Source organism: Hordeum vulgare, chromosome 1H (assembly GCF_904849725.1).
Source record: "Hordeum vulgare subsp. vulgare chromosome 1H, MorexV3_pseudomolecules_assembly, whole genome shotgun sequence".
NCBI lineage: Eukaryota > Viridiplantae > Streptophyta > Magnoliopsida > Poales > Poaceae > Hordeum > Hordeum vulgare.
In genome coordinates, this window is record NC_058518.1 from 230,403,319 (window position 1) to 230,409,457 (window position 6,139).

The following is a 6,139-nucleotide window of genomic DNA, read 5'->3' on the forward strand; positions in this document are numbered from 1 at the left end:
ATGACCGCCTGTACGTGAACTATCCAGAAGACTGAGGCGTGGTCGTGATTATGGGAAAGCATGCAGGGTAGCATAGTCATTTCTCATGTTTTGTAGTCCGTAGCGGAACTACCTTGTTTGGATGCGTGATGTAACTCTGATATATTAATGAGATGGCAGTTGAATCCCTTATAGTCATTCTTCTATTATTATGTATGTGCTATGTTACCGTGGTTGCGAACCGCTTAGATGCGGTTCTTTCCAATTCGGGGCCTCATTCCCCAAATCGGAAAGGACCGCCTCTTAGTCGTTACAGCCCATGAAGGCTATGGCGCCACAAGAAAAAAATACCAAAGGAAAGAAGAAAAAAAGAGAGGGAGGTGGGAATGAAGGAGTGGACTCCTTGCCCACCAAACTGAATTGGGGTTGGAGTCCAACTCCTCCCCCTTGGCCGACGCACCCTTGAGGGCCTTGAGCCCCAAGTCTAGCCCCTCCCCTCCTCCTATATATATTGGTGGTTTAGGGCATTTTGAGACACAACTTTGCCATGTGCAACTCAAGCCTATTCCACATAGTTTTACCTCTAGATCAGATTTCTGCGGAGCTCGAACGGAGCCCTGCAGGAATAGATCATCACCAACACCGGCGCGCCGTCACGCTTCCGGAGAACTCATCTACTTCCCCGTCTCTTTTGCTGGATCAAGAAGGCCGAGATCGTCATCGAGCTGTACGTGTGTTGAACACGGAGGTGTCGTCCGTTCGACACTTGATCGGGATGGATCGTGGGACGAATCGCGTGACGGTTCGTGGGACGGTTCGTGGGATGGATCGTGAAGACGTACCACTACATCAACCGCATTTAATAACGATTTCGCTTAGCGGTCTACCAGTGTATGTGGATCTGATCTCCCTCTTGTAGATGAACATCACCATGATAGGTCTTCGTGTGCGTAGGATTTTTTTTGTTTCGCATGCAAAGTTCCCCAACAAATCCACATATATCTTCTGAATGTGTTCAAGGAAGAATGAGTGGATCATTTAGAATCTTAAGGTCAGAGTGCCTTAAAACTGGTTTCCCCTATGGCACATGCGATGCACATAAAATATGATGATTTGGGAAATATTGTAACTTAAAAAGTTATGACCAATAGAATTGCCAATAATTTTTCTAATTAACCCCAAACCAGGATTGTAAGGCTTATAACCAAATATTTTGTAAGATTTAGAAAATTATTTAGTACGCAACAAAACTAAGTATGAATTGATTCATACATTCAAAATTTATCAAATATAATGTCCAAGAAATAGGATATTGGACATTGTACTACATATAGTAGTACAACTATAGGCAAACAATATTTTGGGAATAATCGGGATATTACATGAGGTCTCCCATATTACTGAAAAATGAATTATGCAAACATATCATATGTGCAAACAAATTGATCATTCTTTTATTGCACTATATTTTTGGTTCTCCTCCTGATGAAGATTCGAGAACATCATTTAACATAATAGTTTCTGGTCGTATGTTTGCAAATTTTCAAATACCCCAATGAACTTATTTGCCTTTTAATAAACTCATGGTGTGGTTTGACCATATGTTTAAGGGTTTGGTAATCATATGTACGATATTTATGTAACCACACATTTTACAAACTTAAGAGTTGTCTTTGTGATCATTTGGACATGATCAATTCCGAATCAAAAGATACTTCTCTCATTGGTTTTCTTTAGCCTCCACTTTACTTTGAATTCCTCATGGTTCTATTTTGTGACCATTGACTTGCTTCTCAATACTAGCAAATATTTTGAAATAATGGTATAGCACCTGTTGGGTGAATACGATGATTTTAAGAAATAATATGTTTCTTTACCATGAAAATGGTAATGCAATCATAAGAGGATGTAAAATGTATTATGGGCTATTCAATCGGATTCAAATATGAAAAATATCTGATCACAAAATCAACTTCAAGTTGATTTTATAATTACCAAAATTGTAAGGTGCGATAGACTTGAGGCCTTGGAAAAATATTGGGTGATCATTCCAAATGTGCTCATGGCAGCATGTTTCTCTTAAGGGAAATATTCAAGGTGAATAAATATTCATCCATTTATGTACTTAGCTTGAGAATCAAGTGAAGTTGGTTACATATAAAATGCAATATGTACATACATAGCTATTAAGAGAATAACCATAAAATATGTTCCTGAAGGTGGAGTTATAGTGGCAATAATACCACGTGTGGATACAACGACTGATGTCGTAAATCATCATACAATAAATAATCTCACCTAACATGTACTTACTGTATTTGGAAATGTCAACCATGCTTACTTGAAAATGCAAATGCATTTATTGAATTTACTTCTAGGAGTAAGTGGCATCTATGAATAAATGATTTTTTTGAGAATAATCATGGCCAAGGTGATCCTCGGTGAACCTGGGTGTATTCTTCAGTACAACACATGTGATGAAATTATTGCTAATGTTTTGGACTTCATTCTTTAGGAAGTGTGTGACTTTGGAGTCACTGCCAAAACGTATAGACTTGCATGCTTAACATTGGTTAATCACTATGAAACTATAACTATGATGTGGTGTGGACCTTGCAAAAGTGTTGAGACACTCAGAGGGTGCTTGGATTCAAGAGACTAAAACTAGTCTGACTAAAACTAGTCTCTTTAAGAGGCTAAAGTTCCAAGCACCCCTCACTAAAGAGAGGCTAAAACTAGTCTTGAGGCTAAAATCTTTTAGTCAGGGGTACCCCTACTAAAATATGCATTAGTCCTCTCTCTCCTCATTTAACTCCTCAGGCAAGTTCTGGATTGGAGGGTTTGGAGGATAATAAATGCTCATTAACTTGTTTTTAGTCTCTTTAGTATTTGGATCCAAGCATGGGTGAAGCTAGCAAGTTTTAGTCTCATTACTTTTAGTCATGGGACTAAAACGTATCCAAGCACCATCTCAATCATTACCATGTGTTTTACCAATGTAATAGAAGTTAATCATACGTATATGCAAATATTTCCGTAGTTTGCTATTACATATACAAGCAAAGTGTGCAAGAACAATATTTACTATGAGAGTAAAATATTTTAGTGAATATTTGGAAGAGCACGTCAAAGGTAGTCATCTTATCAAAATGACAAGACGTAGACCTCACAATAGTGATCAATAATCTGCAAATTATGTAGTAGATGCATTCAATACGTGGTGATTCATAAATAAAATGTGGTGTATTCATATTGAGTATAAATCTGGCAATGGTTGGAGAACTCAACTATACCCAAACTGAACCCATGTGACAAATATAGGAAAACCAAAACAAACTAATCCATTGAAAGTCTTATTGTGACCCAAACCAAACTAAACCAGAAGTTATCTCCACCTAAACCGAACTAAATTGTTGATAGGAACCGTGGTTTTTCCTTACAGGCCGAGATTGGTTACCAGCTGAGCATGCCAGCGTTGACCTGCCGATTCTGGTCCTCTATCTAGTGGCTCGACCATGCAGGGTACAAGATTACCAAGTTGGCGAGCGAGCGTCGCGGCCGGGTCGGCGAGGTTGAGCTGTAGGTGCGTGATGACAGGGGGGTTGCAGGGTCGACCAGGTGGGGGCGGACAACTGGAGGTGTGGAGTCCCGGTTGGATCTCCATGCGACTCACGGCAAGCGGAGGCGGAGATGTCGGTGATGCAGGGGAGTCTGACGCCCTGTATCTGTATGCCCAACAAGTGGAGATGCAAGGGCCATGTATATTTGTGTGCTATGCATATTGCGAATGACACGACCATCACCATCATGCTCTTCATGATACGCATCATGTCACCAGCGGCGGCGAAAACAATGTTCCCCTTTGTGATGCTCCCGCCGTGTGTCCCCGACGGCCAGCCCGTAGAGCATGGTGAAGTAGAGCGCGCATATGGAGTTGTCCCTGCGGCTAGTAATGATGGGTTCACCTGCAGGGCGTTTGGGATGGCGACATAGTTGGCAGCTCCTTTGATGTGCCATCTCATGAGGGCCTCCGTTATTTTTGGCACCAATGCGAACGCCATGACCTTTGTCAGCACATGGATCTTTAGCATAGCTGAGTACTAGAAATGCATATCGATGAAGAGTGCGTACATCAATTCTGAGGAGGAGAAGAGCGCTAGTGGAGCAGACGACATGGCAGACTAGAGCCATTCTGTAGAACCTATTTGCAAATCCGGTTCTAAACTACATGTAGCAACTATTTGAGACAAAACTGAACAAACCCACACCCAACTGTACCCAACTCATTCTTTTCTAAGCCTAAACCATACCCAACTATTAAGATGGCAGACCCATGAAAACCCGAACCAATCAAGCCCACGATAAGAAACCAAACCATTTCACCCAGTTAAGCAATAACCATTTCCAGGTTTAATTGAGTATGATACTTTGTAATCCTTGTTTTGAATTACAATTATATTTGCAAGATGTATGTCTTAAATTCTGCTAAATCATATGTCTTAAAAAATATTCTGCTAAAACGTATGTCTTAAAAAAATGTGTGGCAAAGACATATATAATGTCTTAAATTCCAAAGGAATAAATGTACGCAAAAAACATTCTTTTGCATTAGTATTACCGTGGTAATACATATAAATGCAAAACTTAAGCATCATAATTTGCAGGAATTTGTAAGTAGTTAGGATAAAGTTTTGAGGACTAAATTGAAAATTATCCGAAAGGGATAAGATTCCCCAATTTCTCCTCACGTGCTGTAGGGATTTGTCGTTAGCGCCGCATTAAGAAGAACGCCATGACGTGCCGGACACCGACGCCGAGCCGAAGGCCATGGAAGTCGCACCGCTAGAGGGCATCGCGGCCGCGGGCGCGTGCGGTAGGGCATCCAAGGGCAACCATGACGGAGGGCGTTGCTATGCCGCGCATCACACATGGAAGAGCGCTTCACCGGGTGGTGCCAGATCTGAGGACGACGACCTGGGGCGCTGCGTCTGGAGGCAGCGCCGGCTGCATTGGGCGACAAAGTTTGGATTGCGTTGGTTGTGCATGAATCATCATGTCTAGCATTGGTAAGTGCTAGTACTCTATTCGCAAGAAGCGAGATTGGAAAAGAAAGATGCGATTCTGGATAGTACTCCATTCTTCATGCTTATGTTCATGTGATGTATGTGTCGATACTTCCGCTCATCTTGCCTTGATCTCCATGTTTGGAGATTTTCTATTTGGAGTAATGTGGTTATCGCCTCTCGGAAGAGGGCTCCTTCTCCTGGCCTTTTTATGGTAAAAAGCAAGTCGCGTGAGTGTATGCAAGTACATAGAAATCATCAATTGATTGATTACGGGATGATTAGACGAGTAAATTTATTTTTTGATTTATTTCCCTTCTTACCAGACTCGGAATTGATTTGAGCGTTCGGTGACACGTCTTGCAGCCAAACGGCCGGTAGCAGCGCTACAAGCGCGCAGGAGGGGGGGGGGGCGAAGCCTCGCATGGTCGGAGTCATTGCGCGTGCTGGAAGCCACCCGATCGATGGGAAGCCGTCGTCTTCTCGATGTGGCATCGCCGTTCCGCAAGAAGATGCCGCCGAATCTGTGAGCCGCCGCTGCCGTCGGCAGTTATGTGACGGGTTGAAGCGCTTAAGAGCGCCGCTTCTATGCGCCTGCAACGCTCGCTATTGGTGTGCCATCGGAGCGGTGTCGAGGCCGGGCGTGTTCGCGTCCTTCGCGCCGGAAAGCTCCGCCACCAGGGTCGTGTATTAGGCCGATGGCCAAGGACTTTGGTGCCATTGATTTCTTTCTTTTTTTTTGTTGTCGTTCTTGTTCTTCTTGGCCTAATTGCTCTTTGGAAGAGGCGTGCGTGATAACGTGTTTAATAAAACGAGATTGAATGACGGCGAATGGACGATTAGTCATGTTTCTATTGATTCCTAAGTATATATACATCTAGAAGAGGTGGGAAGAAAAGTTGTTTGTTTGGAGGCATTCCTCCAGAACATCTGAGTGTTGGCAATAGAGAGAGAAGAGATATGACTGTTCGGGATTGGACACACCCTTTTCTAATTAATCTATTAATTAGTTTCTAACAAGTGTGATGGAAGAGGTCCATCACGGAGTCGCTTTGTTGGCGAAGCGGTGAGGAGCTTAGTGTATTCTTCCGCGGTCA

General features: G+C 42.6%; 1 long non-coding RNA gene across 1 annotated transcript; it reads left to right on the forward strand.

The window, feature by feature from the left end:
• The first annotated feature begins 4,585 nt into the window (after positions 1-4,585).
• Positions 4,586-5,874, forward strand: LOC123409004. The gene is made up of 2 exons (XR_006612817.1): positions 4,586-5,045; positions 5,409-5,874. It is a non-coding gene; the product is annotated as an uncharacterized LOC123409004 (long non-coding RNA).
• The last annotated feature ends 265 nt before the right edge of the window (positions 5,875-6,139 follow it).